The sequence below is a fragment of the Salvelinus fontinalis genome, chromosome 24, assembly GCF_029448725.1.
Source record: "Salvelinus fontinalis isolate EN_2023a chromosome 24, ASM2944872v1, whole genome shotgun sequence".
NCBI lineage: Eukaryota > Metazoa > Chordata > Actinopteri > Salmoniformes > Salmonidae > Salvelinus > Salvelinus fontinalis.
This window is the reverse complement of record NC_074688.1, coordinates 39,239,926-39,257,425: the sequence shown is the minus strand read 5'-3', so window position 1 is coordinate 39,257,425 and position 17,500 is coordinate 39,239,926. Positions and strand designations below refer to the sequence as shown.

General features: G+C 43.5%; 1 protein-coding gene across 6 annotated transcripts in view; it reads right to left on the bottom strand.

The window, feature by feature from the left end:
* Positions 1 to 17,500, bottom strand: part of LOC129822417 (muscleblind-like protein 1) — a 211,732-nt gene that overhangs the window by 96,664 nt on the left and 97,568 nt on the right. The window contains exon 1 of one of the 6 annotated variants that reach the window (XM_055880690.1): positions 16,443 to 17,500. This exon is cut by the window's right edge and continues 1,688 nt beyond it. The exons of the other annotated variants lie outside the window; for them this stretch is intronic. The gene's annotated coding sequence lies outside the window, so the exon portion shown is untranslated. The remainder of the gene's footprint in view (positions 1 to 16,442) is intronic. 6 annotated transcript variants of the gene reach the window in all.

The following is a 17,500-nucleotide window of genomic DNA, read 5'->3' as shown; positions in this document are numbered from 1 at the left end:
ACGCTTCCCCAGTTAGTAAACCCGTGATAGAGCGTCAGCAACCACATTCGCTGAGCCCTTCCTATAGGCTATCTGTACATTATATCCTTGTACAATCAGAGCCCACCGCATAAGGCGGCGGTTCTGATTGTACATTTGCTTTAAGAACACTAAAGGATTATGGTCCGTGAAGACCATTACAGGCAAGGCACTGGATCCCACATATACCTCAAAGAACTGTAATGCTAGCAATAAAGCTAGCGTCTCTTGTTCAATTGTGGAGTACCTTGACTGAGACGAGTTGAACTTACGGGAGAAGAAACTGACGGGCCGATCCACTCCGTCTTCATCTTCCTGTAAGAGAACCGCACCCACCCCCACTATACTAGCGTCAACCTCCAACTTAAAAGGTTTGTCAAAGTTGGGGGCGGCAAGCACTGGGGCACTACAAAGTAGCGCTTTAGCGGACTCAAAAGCATGGTTACAGTCCTTGGACCACCTAAAAGGTACCTTGGGACTAAGCAGAGATGAAAGGGGAGCTACTACTGTCGAGAAATTCTTACAGAATGTACGATAGTACCCTACCATCCCTAGGAATCTGCGCAACTGGCGTCGAGTCGTGGGAGCAGGAAAAGCAACAATTGCCTCCACCTTGCCAGTTACTGGGCGCACTTGACCTCGTCCCACTTGTTTCCCTAAGTAAGTCACCGTAGCCTTCCCAAACTCACACTTGGCCAAATTGAGGGTTAAAGAAGCATTCTCCAACCGCTGAAACACACTTTTCAAAGTGGAGAGATGATCAGACCAAGTAGACGAATGTATCACCACATCATCAAGGTATGCAGTACAATTTGGCACATCTGCAAACACAATGTTAACTAGACGCTGAAAAGTAGCAGGTGCATTACACATGCCAAAGGGCATCACAGTGTATTGTACAAAGTTATCAGGCGTAACAAAAGCCGATATGTCAGAAGCTCGAGAGGTCAGAGGCACCTGCCAATAACCTTTTAACAAATCTAACTTACTAACGTAAGCAGCAGAGCCAATTCTATCAATGCAGTCATCTAATCGAGGTAGAGGAAAAGAATCAGACTTTGTAACTGCATTTACTCGACGATAGTCCGTGCATAAGCGGGACGTACCGTCAGGCTTAGGAACAAGAATACATGGGGAACTCCAGGAGCTGTTACTGGGTTTTGCCATGTCATTCTGTAATAAATAAGCTACCTCACTTTTCATTACCTCCCTTTTCTTTGCATTAACCCGGTACGGATGCTGACGTATAGGAGCAGCATTCCCTACATCCACGTCATGTTCCAAGATGGATGTGCGACTTGGAACGTCCTGAAACACACTGAGAAAACTGTTTATCAATAGGATAAGGTCCTTAGTTTGATCGTTATCCAAATGTTCCATTTGAGAGGGTAACTTCTTCAGCATCTCTGAATTACATAGGCGTTCACACTGCTGTAACGTATGGCGTAACTCCAACCCATCCTCCTTATCCTCCTCTAGGTCCCAGCCAGGCTTCAGCACCACCGCAGCCACACTGGAGACGGCGGGCTGGACCGGCTTACTTGAGGAGCTGTCTGGAGAGTCACGTACATAATATTCTTTTAGCATGTTAACATGACACACACGGGAAGAACGCCTACGATCTGGGGTCTTTATCACATAGTTGGTGTCACTGAGTTTCTTTTCCACCAAATATGGTCCAGAAAAACGTGCTGACAGAGATGAGCCAGGAATTGGCAACAAAACTAAAACTTGATCCCCTGGTGCAAAAGAACGGCCAACAGCCTTTTTGTCATAATGCACCTTCATGCGTTTTTGCGAAGAGGAAAGAGACTTTTGGGCCAACGCACATGCGGCGTGCAGTCTCTCCCGCATCTTACTGACATAATCCAACACATTTTTAGGGGCACTACTGGGTGTAGGAGATAAGATATGCTCCTTCAAAACTTTCAGCGGACCCCGTGGGGTGTGTCCAAACACAAGGTCAGCAGGGCTGAACCCTAAGGACTCTTGTATCGTTTCCCTTATAGCAAATAGGACAAAGGGCACCCCCTCATCCCAATCGGTACTGGTATCCATACAATACTTGCGTAGCATTGCCTTCAGCGTCTGATGCCAGCGTTCGAGAGCCCCTTGACTCTCTGGATGATACGGACTTGAGACCTGATGGGAAATACACAATGTCTTTAACACATTTGAAAACATTTTGGACATAAAGTTGGATCCCTGATCTGTTTGGATTACTTTAGGGAGTCCAAACGTAGAGAAGAACTTCACCAGTGCCTTCACCACAGTCTTAGCCGTAATAGTACGGAGAGGAATAGCCTCTGGGTATCGAGTAGCACTGCACATTATTGTTAATAGGAACTGGTTACCTGACCTGGTTTTCGGCAATGGACCTACACAATCAACTATCACTCTTTCAAACGGTTCCCCCACCACAGGAATCGGGTAGAGCGGTGCTCTAGGAACTGTTTGATTCGCTTTCCCAGTGAGTTGACATACGTGACATGTTTTACAAAATTGGACCACATCAGACTTCAAACCTGGCCAGAAAAAATGACGAAGGACCCGGTTATAAGTCTTTGTGATCCCCAAATGTCCAGACCACGCCTGGTCATGGGCGATTGACAGCACCTGCTGTCGGAACGGTGTAGGAACAACCACTTGACACACTTCACTCCAGTCATTAACGGTGTCATGAGCTGCCCATTTACGTATCAAAACTCCTGCTTCCATAAAGTAGGCAGTCTCTCTAGTTTTAGCTTCCTCAATGGAAATTACCGAAGCAAAACACTTACGAAGACTGGTGTCTTCTTTTTGAAATTCAATCACCTTCTCAGGGGTGACAGACAAAAGAATGTCATGTAATTGGGGCGCGATTTTGCAGTCCCCTTCTTTAGTTTTTACAGGAGTAAAAACTGTCGGACTTGCAGAAGGAATACTCGGTGCATTGTCTTCTACTTCAACATTCTCAAAAATGGAACTAGCCAAATCTACCACATCTCCAAGCTTGCGAGATTGTGCCCTCGTTAAGACACAAGCAGGAAAAACATGTGGAAATGCTTGAACCAATTTCTCATCTGAAATTTTGATTTCTGGGTTGTCTACTACCTCTAACACAGGAGTAACGTTACCACCAGCAATATCATTCCCTAATAGCAATGTGACTCCTTTTACTGGCAGTGTAGACACTACACCAACACGGAAACGCCCTGATACCAAATCTGACACTAAGTGGACCCAGTGTAATGGTACAGGTACTGTTTTTGTCTCTATCCCCTGTAATATAACATGTGAGCCACAATACGTTTCAGGAGACCAGGGTAAAGCATCAGTAATGATTACTGACTGCGCCGCCCCGGTGTCTCGTTAGATTTTAATTGGCTTTTGATCAGCTTGTTCTCCAGTTAAGGAAACACAACCGGTAGAGATAAACGGAGCATAGACAGGATCCAGTTTCTCAAATGCTGAATCAATACCTCGGACCAACGGACGAGCCAAAGACTTGACTAAACCCAAACTTTTCCTTTTTGGGGACAGTGACTGGGACTGTTTCGGTTTATTTTTCAAAACTGGGCAGTCCGCAATCACGTGACCCTTTTGGTGACAGTAAAAACATTCACGGATCTCATGAAAAGGCTTGTCAGAGGAAAAGCGACCTGAATGAGGCACTGATGACGTAATCAGTCTACCTTCAAAACGAGGTGCACCAAAGACAGTCTTGTGTGTCAAAGCGTACTCATCTGCCAACACTGCTGCCTGGGCCAATGTCACCACTTTCTGTTCATTTAAATGAACTACAATTCTATCAGGGAGGTTGCTTTTAAAATCCTCCAACAGCATCAACTCCCGAATATCAGCAAAGGTGTTAGCTTTGCTGGCTGAACACCATCGATTAAACAGAAACTCTTTGTCCCTAGCAAACTCAACAAAAGTACGGTGAGAGGGTTTCTTGTGGTTCCTGAAGCGCTGTCTATAAGCTTCAGGCACCAACTCATAAGCCCGCAACACGGTAGTTTTAACTGTATCATAGTGTAAACTGTCTTCCAGGGAGAGAGCAGCTACTACTTCCTGGGCTTTCCCAGACAATTTACATTGCAACAGGAGAGGCCAAACCTCGAGTGGCCAATGCAGCGCAGCGGCCACACGCTCAAACGCAGAGAAATAGGAATCAACTTCCGACTCTCGGAATGGTGGGACTAAAGCTATATTTTTACTTACATCAAAGTGGGCTTGATGATGAGCAGCTTTTGGAGTCGTACTGGAGCCAGCATCTAGCTCTAGCTGTCGGATCCTCACCTCCTTGTCGGCTTCTATTTTCCTAATTTCAAGATCAAAATGCATTTGTCTCTCTTTATCTTTTTGCTCCATTTCTAACCGGGCCAGCCTCACCTTCAGCCTAGTGGTCCCGTCTGAACGACCTGAAGCAGAAGATAAAGGATCGAATCGAGGCAATGTAAAGGGGGTACGAGCAACCCCTTCCTCTGCCCTGTCCTCCGACTTGGCATCGGAAAGTCTACCCGTCTCCTCTCCTTGCAATGAGAGAATTCTTTCTCTCACTAAACCCTCCCTGACTAGCACCAAAAGCTCAGCCTTTAGGGCTTTCTCAGGGATAACAAATCCATAATGGTCAGCTATAGCTATAAGGTCTACTTTTCGAAACCTCACCAAACAATCAATAGAGGGCGCTTCAATGAACTTGGAGATGGCTGAGGCAGCCATCTTGTACACAACAATCTACTGAAAACACAAACTAAACAAGTCATCCAAACTCACAACCTACCATCACACCTCAATCACTAACCACAGAGAGCTCAGTGCAGCAGGGTCCGGTGGGTTTAATGGAATCCCGGATGAGCCCCCATTATGTTACGCACGCCTCTGAGAAGAGGGAACGCAACTCCCTGCTATAACTCAACTCTCTGAAGTGCAAGAGGTATGGACTGTAGGTGCGAGCAAGGATGACACAAAAGCAGATTTTACCGTTTACTTGGATTTATTTTCTTACACGGTAATATGGGGAAAAGGGGCTGGACGGAACCAAAGCAAAGAAAGTAAATATCAAAGTTCCCCCTCTCCTATCTAACCTGCCTACCCACTTAACTTACCTAACTTAGCACCGTCTGGTGCCCTAACCAAAATACAGGGGGTGGTCCGCCCAGGTCTTACCTAGTGTGCCAAGACAGTAAATATACTACGGGTATATGTATGCCCGCGGGCCTCTTGCCTAAGCACTCCCAAAGTGCCTTCTCCTTCCCCCCCTGGGAACAAATGAACCAGAGTAATTATTAATGATTTCACAAACACTCAAACACAGGACATAGAAAAACTGCTACCAACAACAACAGTACATACCACACTTTCTGAAACCCACACTATATCACAATCTAATTTTTCTCTCTCAATCTCCAAATCTCTACTCCAAATCTCTACTCCAAATCTCTACTCCAAATCTCTACTCCAAATCTCTACTCCAAATCTCTACTCCAAATCTCCTCTCTCTCTACTCTCTCTCCATTTTCACTCTCTTGGGCAGAACACTGGCTTTTATCTTCAGGTGGCAATGGTGATTAGAGTCAGCTGCTTCTTGACGAGGGGGCGGGGTCAGCTCCAATCACCAATTAGCCTGGGGTTGACCAATCAGCTGGTTGGGGAGTACTTCAGGAAGCCATCTCCTGAAACACACACTCAAATACAAAACAGAACACAGAAACTGGGGAACGTAACAAACAGACACTGCTTACGTCTTCCCCTGGGTGTCAGTACGTGGTGACGCTTTGAATGGAGTCGATTGCACAATCAGGACCTGAATAAAACACCAAATTCCGGAAGTAGCTTCCCTTTGCTGCCTGCGCCTGGCGCACGAAGGTCGTCGGACTCGCCTCCTTCCAGCCTGTTGTTTAGCCAGTAATATTTCTCCGGTCATGTTTTTACTCGTTATAGGTGTTAACAGCATCATAAGGTAGTTAATTTTAACCGTTTTATAGCAATTTATATCCGTTTAGTGCAATTTTGAGGCATTTCTTTCTGAGACACTTTGAACCGCTGGGCACGTTTCCAATTCATGCCGAATGTTAGTGGGCATTTCCACATGGCAAGAGGACAGCTTTCGACCAAAAGACGATTAGACCCAAGAAAGGATTCATTGTCCAAGATTCTAATGGAAGAACAGCTCAAAGTAAGAACAATTCATTATGATAAATCGTGTTTCTGTCGAAAAATGTGAAACGCTTATGCCGCCATTTTGTTAGGTGTAGCTTCGCTTGGCGCAACCTGTATTGAAAAGTAAGGATAATTTAAAAAATGTAATTCAGCGATTGTATTAAGAATTAAATTGTCTATCAATCGCTGTCCACCCTGTATTTTTTTGTCAAGTTTATGAGTATTTATGTATAAGACTAGATCACTGTCTAATATGGCACATGACATTTTCTGACCAGCTGGGCTACTTTTCTCATTGTCTAACCATGATTTTGTTGGCTAAATATGCACATTTTCGAACAAACTCTATATGTATGTTGTAATATGATGTTACAGTAGTGTCATCTGAAGAATTCTGAGAAGGTTAGTGAAAAAATTTATACATTTTGGTGGTGATAATGCTGTCGCTCTTTTTGCCGTGAATCAATGCTGGGGTAATATTTGCACATGTGGTATGCTAATATAACGATTTATTGTGTTTTCGCTGTAAGACACTTAGAAAATCTGAAATATTGTCTGTATTCACAGGATCTGTGTCTTTCAATTAGTATATGCAGTGTATTTTTACGAAATGTTTTATGATTAGTAATTAGGTAATACAAGTTGCTCTGTGTATTTATTCTAGTCGAGTTGTGATGGTGGGTGCAATTGTAAACTATGATTTATACCTGAAATATGCACATTTTTCTAACAAAACCTATCCTATACCATAAATTTGTTATCAGACTGTCAACTGATGAGGTTTTTTCTTGGTTAGTGGCTATCAATATCTTTATTTTGCCGAATTGGTGATAGCTACTGGTGTTGAGAGAAAATGGTGGACAAAGAAAAATGGTGTCTTTTGCTAACGTGGTTAGCTAATAGATTTACATATTTTGTCTTCCCTGTAAAACATTTTAAAAATCTGAAATGGTGGCTTTATTCACAAGATCTGTATCTTTCATTAGGTGTCTTGGACTTGTGATTTAATGATATTTAGATGCTACTATTTAATTGTGATGCTATGCTAGCGATGCTAATCAGTGTGTGGGGGGTGGGGGGTGCTCCCGGACCCGGGGTAGGGAGGAGTGAAAGGTTAACAAGTCCGACGAGAAGGATACACTACTTTCACTGGAATAGGCCCAGATCCCCGTTATTTGCTTGAAGAAAAGACGGTGGAAAAAGGGGCCGCAGATGGGGCTGAGAATCCGTAGGCGATCGAGTAAACTCCCACTGCCATCAGTTCTTCTTGCTAACGTACAATCATTGGAAAATAAAATTGATAACCTACGATTAAAGATATCCTACCAATGCGACATTAAAAACTGTAATATCTTATGTTTCACCAAGATGTGGCTGAACGACGATACGGATAATACAGAGCTGGAGGGATTTTCCATGCACCGGCAGAACAGAGAAGCTACCTCTACACACTACCTCTACACACTACCTCTGTACACTACCTCTACACACTACCTCTATACACTACCTCTACACACTACCTCTACACACTACCTCTGTACACTACCTCTACACACTACCTCTATACACTACCTCTACACACTACCTCTACACACTACCTCTACACACTACCTCTATACACTATCTCTATACACTACCTCTATACACTACCTCTATACACTACCTATACACACTACCTCTATACACTACCTCTACACACTACCTCTACACACTACCTCTACACACTACCTCTACACACTACCTCTACACACTATCTCTATACACTACCTCTATACACTACCTCTATACACTACCTCTATACACTACCTCTACACACTACCTCTATACACTACCTCTACACACTACCTCTATACACTACCTCTACACACAACCTCTATACACTACCTCTATACACTACCTCTATACACTACCTCTACACACTACCTCTACACACTACCTCTATACACTACCTCTACACACTACCTCTATACACTACCTCTATACACTACCTCTATACACTACCTCTACACACTACCTCTATACACTACCTCTATACACTACCTCTACACACTACCTCTACACACTACCTCTACACACTACCTCTACACACTACCTCTATACACTACCTCTACACACTACCTCTACACACTATCTCTATACACTACCTCTATACACTACCTCTATACACTACCTCTATACACTACCTCTACACACTACCTCTACACACTACCTCTACACACTACCTCTACACACTACCTCTATACACTACCTCTATACACTACCTCTATACACTACCTATATACACTACCTCTATACACTACCTCTACACACTACCTCTATACACTACCTCTACACACTACCTCTACACACTACCTCTATACACTACTTCTACACACTACCTCTACACACTACCTCTACACACTACCTCTATACACTACCTCTACACACTACTTCTACACACTACCTCTACACACTACCTCTACACACTACCTCTATACACTACCTCTACACACTACCTCTACACACTACCTCTATACACTACCTCTATACACTACCTCTACACACTACCTCTACACACTACCTCTACACACTACCTCTATACACTACCTCTACACAATATCTCTATACACTCTCTCTCTCAGTATCCAAGCACAGCGCACGAGGAGAGGAGAGGAATAGGGACATACGGTTCAGATAAGGAGAGAAGGAGAGGAGAGGAAGAGGGACATATGGTTCAGATAAGGAGAGGAGAGGAAGAGGGACATATGGTTCAGATAAGGAGAGAAGGAGAGGAGAGGAAGAGGGACATATGGTTCAGATAAGGAGAGAAGGAGAGGAGAGGAAGAGGGACGTATGGTTCAGAGAAGGAGAGAAGGAGAGGAGAGGAAGAGGGACATATGGTTCAGATAAGGAGAGGAGAGGAAGAGGGACATATGGTTCAGAGAAGGAGAGAAGGAGAGGAGAGGAAGAGGGACATATGGTTCAGATAAGGAGAGAAGGAGAGGAGAGGAAGAGGGACATATGGTTCAGATAAGGAGAGGAGGGGAAGAGGGACATATGGTTCAGATAAGGAGAGAAGGAGAGGAAGAGGGACATATGGTTCAGATAAGGAGAGGAGAGGAAGAGGGACATATGGTTCAGAGAAGGAGAGGAGAGGAAGAGGGACATATGGTTCAGAGAAGGAGAGGAGAGGAAGAGGGACATATGGTTCAGAGAAGGAGAGAAGGAGAGGAGAGGAAGAGGGACATATGGTTCAGATAAGGAGAGAAGGAGAGGAGAGGAAGAGGGACATATGGTTCAGATAAGGAGAGGAAGGGAAGAGGGATATATGGTTCAGATAAGGAGAGGAGAGGAAGAGGGACATATGGTTCAGAGAAGGAGAGGAGAGGAAGAGGGACATATGGTTCAGAGAAGGAGAGGAGAGGAAGAGGGACATATGGTTCAGATAAGGAGAGGAGAGGAAGAGGGACATATGGTTCAGAGAAGGAGAGAAGGAGAGGAGAGGAAGAGGGACATATGGTTCAGAGAAGGAGAGGAGAGGAAGAGGGACATATGGTTCAGATAAGGAGAGAAGGAGAGAAGAGAAAGAGGGACATATGGTTCGGATAAGGAGAGAAGGAGAGGAGAGGATGGAGGATGTGAAAAAACTCTGTTCAGACATTAACTGCTAATGTATTGCAGCCTGGTCTCCTATCTGGGATCATTTCCACTGTAGTCAACTACTTTCTAAGACCAAAGCAGTTATTCTGGTCAAGTGCGTGTGTGTGTGTCTGTGTGTGTGTGTGTGTGTGTGTCTGAGTCTGTGTGTCTATGTGTGTCTCTTTGTGTGTGTGTCACTCTCTCTCGCTGTGTGTGTGTGTGTGTGTGTGTGTGTGTGTGTGTGTGTGTGTGTGTGTGTGTGTGTGTGTGTGTGTGTGTGTGTGTGTGTGTGTGTGTGTGTGTGTGTGTGTGTGTGTGTGTGTGTGTGTGTGTGCCTGTACAACATACAGACAGACAGACAGACAGACAGACAGACAGACAGACAGACAGACAGACAGACAGACAGACAGACAGACAGACAGACAGACAGACAGACAGACAGACGGAGGGAGGGAGGGAGGGAGTGATACGGTAATGTGAGAGCATTCAGAGATAAAGAGCATAAAGTGCATACAGCAGTAAAAAGGATACCGATGATAATTAGGTAAAGAGGATAAAGAGATAAGGAGGATAAAGAGGGTAAAAAGATAGAGAGGAAATTGAAATAAAGAGGTTTATTTTACCTTTATATAACTAGGCAAGTCAGTTAAGAACAAATTCTTGTTTACAATGACGGAACAGTGGGTTAACTGCCTTGTTCGGGGGCAGAACGACAGACTTTCACCTTGTCAGCTCAGGGATTCGATCTAGCAACCTTTCGGTTACTAGTCCAACGGTCTAAAAAGGTTAAAGAGGTAACGAGGTAAAGGTGTAAAGAAGATAGAGGTAAAGACACAAAGATGATAAAGCTGGAAAGAGATAAGAAGGATTAAGAGGATAAAGGATAAAGAGAACAAAAGGTTAACGAGATAACGAGGATAAAGGGATGAAGAGAATAAAGAGGGAAAGAGATAGTGGTAAAGAGGTAAAGACAAAGAGGATAAATAGGTAAAGAGATTAAATAGATGGGGATAAAGCAGATAACAAGGATAACGAGATAGAGAGGATTATGGGATGAAGGGGATAACGAGATAAAGGAAAACGAGGATACAGAGGTAAAGCTATAAAGAGGTAAAGAGGAAAAAGAGGTAAAGAAGATAACGAGGTTAAAGGGATAAAGAGGTAAAGTGTTGAAGAGATAAAGAGATAAAGAGGATACAGATGATGAGGAGGTAAAGAGGATAAAGAGGATAAAGCGATAAATAGATAGAGGTAAATAGCTCAAGAGGAAAATACATTCGAGGATGGAGACGTAAAGAGGTAAAGACAGAGGATAAAGAGGTAACGAGATAAAAAGGCAAAGCGATAACAAGAATAAAGAGGTAAAGAGATAGATGGTAAAGAGATAAAGAGGTAAAGACAGAGGATAAATAGGCAAATCGGTAAAGAGGTAAATAGGAATATGATAAAGAGCTAAAGAGATAGAGGGTAAAGAGATAAAGAAGTAAAGACAGAGGATAAAGAGGCAACGCCATAAAGATGTAAAGAGGAGGAGGATAAATTTAGAAGATAAATCGGTAAAGAGATAACGAGGCAAAGACCTAGAGGAGAAAGAGGTAAAGTGATGAAGAGATAAGGAGGTAAAGAGATAAAGAGATACAGATGTGAAGAGTTAAAGAGGTAAAGATATAGAGGATAAAGAGAAAGAGATAAAGAGATACAAAGGTAAAGAGACAGAAGATAAAGAGATACAAAGGTAAAGAGATAAAGAGATGCAAAGTACAGAGGTAAAGAGATAGAGGATAAAGAGATAAAGATGTAAAGAGGTAAAGCTATATAGAGATACAGAGGAAATTAGATAAAGAGATAAAGAGGTACAGACCGAGGATAAAGAGGCAGTGATTAAGAGGTAAAGAGGTAGATGATAAAGAGGTAAAGAGATAAAGAGGTAAAGACAAAGAGGCGAATAGGTAAAGAGATAAATAGGATGAATAGATAAAGTGGCTGAAGAGGATAAAGAGATAAATAGATAAAAAGATAAAGAGGTAAAGAGATAGAGGGCAAAGAGATAACGAGGTAAAGACAGAGGATAAAGGGGCAAAGTGATAAAGAGGTAAAGAGGTAGATGACAAAGAGGTAAAGAGATAAATTGGTAAAGACAAAGACTGTAATGGTAATGAGATAGAGAGTAAAGAGATAAATAATTAATAAAGACAGAGGACAAATAGGCAATGTGATAAAGAGGTAAAGAGGTAGAGGATAAAGAGTTAAAGGATAAATCGGCAAAGAGATAACGAAGTGAAGATATAGAGGAGAAATAGGTAAGGTGATAAAGAGATAATGGGCTAAAGAGATAATGGGCTGAAGAGATAAAGAGATACAGAGGTAAAGAGATCGAGGATAAAGAGATACAGAGGTAAAGAGATAAAGAGGTTAGGAGGTAAAGAGGTAAAGATATAGAGAACAAAGAGGTAAAGTGATAAAGAAGTGAAGAGAATGAGGATGAAGAGGTAAAGAGGTAAAGACAGAGAGTAAAGAGGTGTCATGACGTGGCCCTCTTTGGATATAGCAAGCACCAACTCTCTCTCACCACCTCTCTCTTCCCCCTACACCCAGGCTCTGTTATCTCAGGTCGTAAATTCCTGGATGAGATTCTCTCCCTCGTGCAGTATAGAGAGAGAAAGGTTCACAGTAGAACAAAGGAACTTCTTCTACCTCACAGAACTTGAGAACTGAACAATGTCCATGTTTTGGACAATGTGTAACCGGTCAGTGGAGAATCCAGCTACGACCCGTCCATTTTGTTTAAAGTTTGTGACAATACAGAGAGACAATACAGCCACATTACCATAACTCTGTTTATACAAGAGTCTCCGTTATGAGATTTGCATCTAATTATTGTATAAAATGAATGAGTAAAGATGAAACTATTTGTGAAATTTTGTAATGTGATTTTAAACTGTTTAATGAAAGAGAATCCAATTCCCTTTAAAGTTTAACTAAGTCATTGGCCCGCCCCATGAGCACAGACATTGATCTTGCGTCATGGGACAGCCCCTTTCTACTGTTACGAATATAACCCCCACCTGGAGGAATTCTCTTCAGACCAGCTTACCTCGATAACCGAGAGGGCTAAGGTTTGAGTCGAGACCAGTACCTCATCACAAAGGGAGTTAAGGTTTGAGTAGAGACCATGCATTCCTCGGTTGCTGAATTCTTAACCATACCACATGGTTAAACTCTGAGACTATCGATACCGACAGTATAAGAGCAAATATTCAATACTAATTACTAGTCTGCAGCTAGGAATTATGTACCATTGAATGTGAAGACCGACAACCGCCGAAACATCTATTCTATAAGAACATTTCAGAATGTTACTCTGAAGTTTCCATTCTAACCAAAGACTCCAGGGACGCAGAGAGAATCTCGGATGAACTTTCCAACAGAAAAGGACGATTCCAACAGAGATCACAACGACACACTGAGCGTAAATATATATTTATTGATTGCAATTATTCCCGAATGAGTGAGCGTTCAGGTGCAAAGGATTAGCATTTCAATTATTATAATTATCAACTGTGTAGTGTCTTTTGTCTTTTTCGCCCTTCTCAGTCCCTTTGTCTACCAAGCCGCCATACTGGTTTATCCCACTTGGGCACATCCCCTATCATTTCCTTGTAACCTGTTTGTTTGTTTGTTATGCATTTCTGTGATTATTTAGTTAGTAAATAAATGATTAAGACAATTGATGTATGGATGATTCATAGCAAAGACTGGGTTTGTGCAGATAACCAACAATTTATGACGTTTGGAATGAGACTAACGTGAGGTAAAGAATAATTCATTCAGAGGAAGTCTAATTGATCAGATATTAAAACATCTGAAAAGTTATATTAGGAAAATTATAACTTTGTAATCTGAAGATTTTCCTTGGTGCCCCGACTTCCTAGTTAATTACATTTACCTGATTAGTTTAATCACGTAATAATAATTACAGAGAATTGATTTGATAAAATAACAGTCTTCACTTTAATGATACCAAAGACACGACAGATGTAAAGAAATACAGAGGTAAAGGCATAGAGGATAAATATTTAAAGAGGATAAAGACATCTCCATTAAATAAGGAACAGTCCGATTGGCCCGCTCTCCTCTACACTGCTGAATTCATTTATAATTTGCTTCCATCTCTTTACCCTTTTCCTCTTCTACTGTACTGAGAGGTAGGTCTAATCTTGGCCTGACTCAAATGGCCAAGAAAAGAGTAAAACATTAATGGCATCAGCATGCTTCAGTTCGGCTGTCCCCCCCCAGTTCAGTTGGCCCCTCCCAGTTCGGCTGTCCCCCCCCCAGTTCAGTTGGCCCCTCCCAGTTCAGCTGGCCCCTCCCAGTTCAGTTGGCCCCTCCCAGTTCAGCTGGCCCTTCCCAGTTCAGCTGGCCCTTCCCAGTTCAGTTGGCCCCTCCCAGTTCAGCTGGCCCCTCCCAGTTTTGTTGGCCCTTCCCAGTTCGGCTGGCCCTTCCCAGTTCAGTTGGCCCCTCCCAGTTCAGCTGGCCCCTCCCAGTTTGGTTGGCCCTTCCCAGTTCAGTTGGCCCCTCCCAGTTCAGCTGGCCCCTCCCAGTTTGATTGGCCCTTTCCAGTTCAGTTGGCCCCTCCCAGTTCAGCTGGCCCCTCCCAGTTTGGTTGGCCCTTTCCAGTTCAGTTGGCCCCTCCCAGTTCAGCTGGCCCCTCCCAGTTTGGTTGGCCCTTCCCAGTTCAGTTGGCCCCTCCCAGTTCAGCTGGCCCCTCCCGGTTTGGTTGGCCCTTCCCAGTTCATCTGGCCCCTCCCAGTTCAGCTGGCCCCTCCCGGTTTGGTTGGCCCTTCCCAGTTCATCTGGCCCCTCCCAGTTCAGTTGGCCCCTCCCAGTTTGGTTGGCCCTTCCCAGTTCATCTGGCCCCTCCCAGTTCAGTTGGCCCCTCCCAGTTTGGTAGGCCCCTAGTGTGCTTGCAAACGCCCTATAAAAGACCGTTGCTTGAGAAACAAGGAAAAAAGCGGCAGTAGTACTGCTTGTCCATTTTGAGACGTCGCACCCAGCACACACTTCCTCAAAATAGCCAAAAGTAATCTAAGATAAGAAATCTGTCGTTCATTTTGACGTTTTTGCCAAGGAGATCTTAGTCACGCAATTTTACATCTAACTAAGATGTTTGGTGGGGTATTTCTCAAGTGGAAAAATGTGCATGAAAATGAATCGTCTCTCGTTGAATTTCAACAAAGACTTTATTAAAAAATCCCAACTGTTCACCAATCACTGACAAAGGGGTGCTTCGGCCTGCAGAAAAAAATGTTGTGTGCCTGAACAGCAGAGAAAACCAAGTCCAAAATGAACAAAAACGTCACAAAATGTCCTCATAATAATATGTACCAAATGTTTTGGCTGGGAAGCAGGCAAACGCATTGAAAGTTGGCAGGAGATCTCTGTGAAGAACCAATGAACTATCACTATATCATCCTCCCTCCCCTATCACACCAAGGAGGAGTGAGAGACAACCCACTCCCTCTCTGCCTAGCTCCCTCCTTCCTTAAGTGTCACATCACATGCCCAGGCCTGTGTGTTCCCGGGGGTGATTCAGTCATGAACACACACACACACACACACACACACACACACACACACACACACACACACACACACACACACACACACACACACACACACACACACACACACACACACACACACACACTGCTAAGAAATGCCATTAAATGTGTGGGAACCAGGAGCACTTACAGTAGCTGGATGCAGCTCTAGGGAGAGAGAGAAGGCACAGATATATAGAACACACAGCTATATAGAACACACAGCTATATAGAACACACAGCTATATAGAACACACAGCTATATAGAACACACAGCTATATAGAACACACAGCTATATAGAACACACAACTATATAGAACACACAGCTATATAGAACACACAGATATATAGAACACACAGCTATATAGAACACACAGCTATATAGAACACACAGCTATATAGAACACACAGCTATATAGAACACACAGCTATATAGAACACACAGCTATATAGAACACACAGCTATATAGAACACACAGCTATATAGAACACACAACTATATAGAACACACAGCTATATAGAACACACAGCTATATAGAACACACAGCTATATAGAACACACAACGATATAGAACACACAGCTATATAGAACACACAACTATATAGAACACACAGCTATATAGAACACACAGATATATAATACACACAGCTATATAGAACACACAGCTATATAGAACACACAGATATATAGAACACACAACTATATAGAACACACAGCTATATAGAACACACAGCATATAGAACACACAGCTATATACAACACGCAGCTATATAGAACACGCAGCTATATAGAACACGCAGCTATATAGAACACACAGCTATATAGAACACACAGCTATATAGAACACACAGCTATATAGAACACACAGCTACATAGAACACACAGCTATATAGAACACACAGCTTTATAGAACACACAGCTATATAGAACACACAGCTATATAGAACACACAAGCAAACATAAACAAATACTAAGCTCACACATCAAACCTGCCTGGAGCGCTAAGGACAGGACAGGAGACAGACTGATACTCCTTGGCTGGCTGGCTGCTATCACTCACCATCTGGGGCGATAACAACGACACTTCAACGCCCTATGAGCACAGGACGTTGAAAATACGTTAACATGACTTCAGTAGACCGGGATCCAAAAGACAGACTGGTATGGATTCCGTCTTTCACGCCTCTTTATAGTCAGTTGGTGTTGATAAGGTGTTATGAAGGCTCATACAGTAAAATCATACCAGACCAAATGGTGACTGATTCTCTCGAGTTGGATGGAACTGTTGAAGAATGACTCTTACGTGTAACGAATATATACATAAAGGACTAATCAACAAACATCTTAGCCTGAATGAATAATGGATGGACCTATTTCCCATTGCCACAGGCTGAAGATGTTACTATACTGAACCACAGTCATCACGTTAGACCAGATAGCTAAGGTAATGACCGGAGCCCAGGGAAACTGGCTGGCTGAGCCTGATGCTGTATGTTCAGACAGGCTAACATGCTAAGGTAATGACCGGAGCCCAGGGAAACTGGCTGGCTGAGCCTGATGCTGTATGTTCAGACAGGCTAACATGCTAAGGTAATGACCGGAGCCCAGGGAAACTGGCTGGCTGAGCCTGATGCTGTATGTTCAGACAGGCTAACATGCTAAGGTAATGACCGGAGCCCAGGGAAACTGGCTGGCTGAGCCTGATGCTGTATGTTCAGACAGGCTAACATGCTAAGATAATGACCGGAGCCCAGGGAAACTGGCTGGCTGAGCCTGATGCTGTATGTTCAGACAGGCTAACATGCTAAGATAATGACCGGAGCCCAGGGAAACTGGCTGGCTGAGCCTGATGCTGTATGTTCAGACAGGCTAACATGCTAAGATAATGACCGGAGCCCAGGGAAACTGGCTGGCTGAGCCTGATGCTGTATGTTCAGACAGGCTAACATGCTAAGGTAATGACCAGAGCCCAGGGAAACTGGCTGGCTGAGCCTCAGGCTGTATGTTCAGACAGGCTAACATGCTAAGATAATGACCGGAGCCCAGGGAAACTGGCTGGCTGAGCCTGATGCTGTATGTTCAGACAGGCTAACATGCTAAGGTAATGACCGGAGCCCA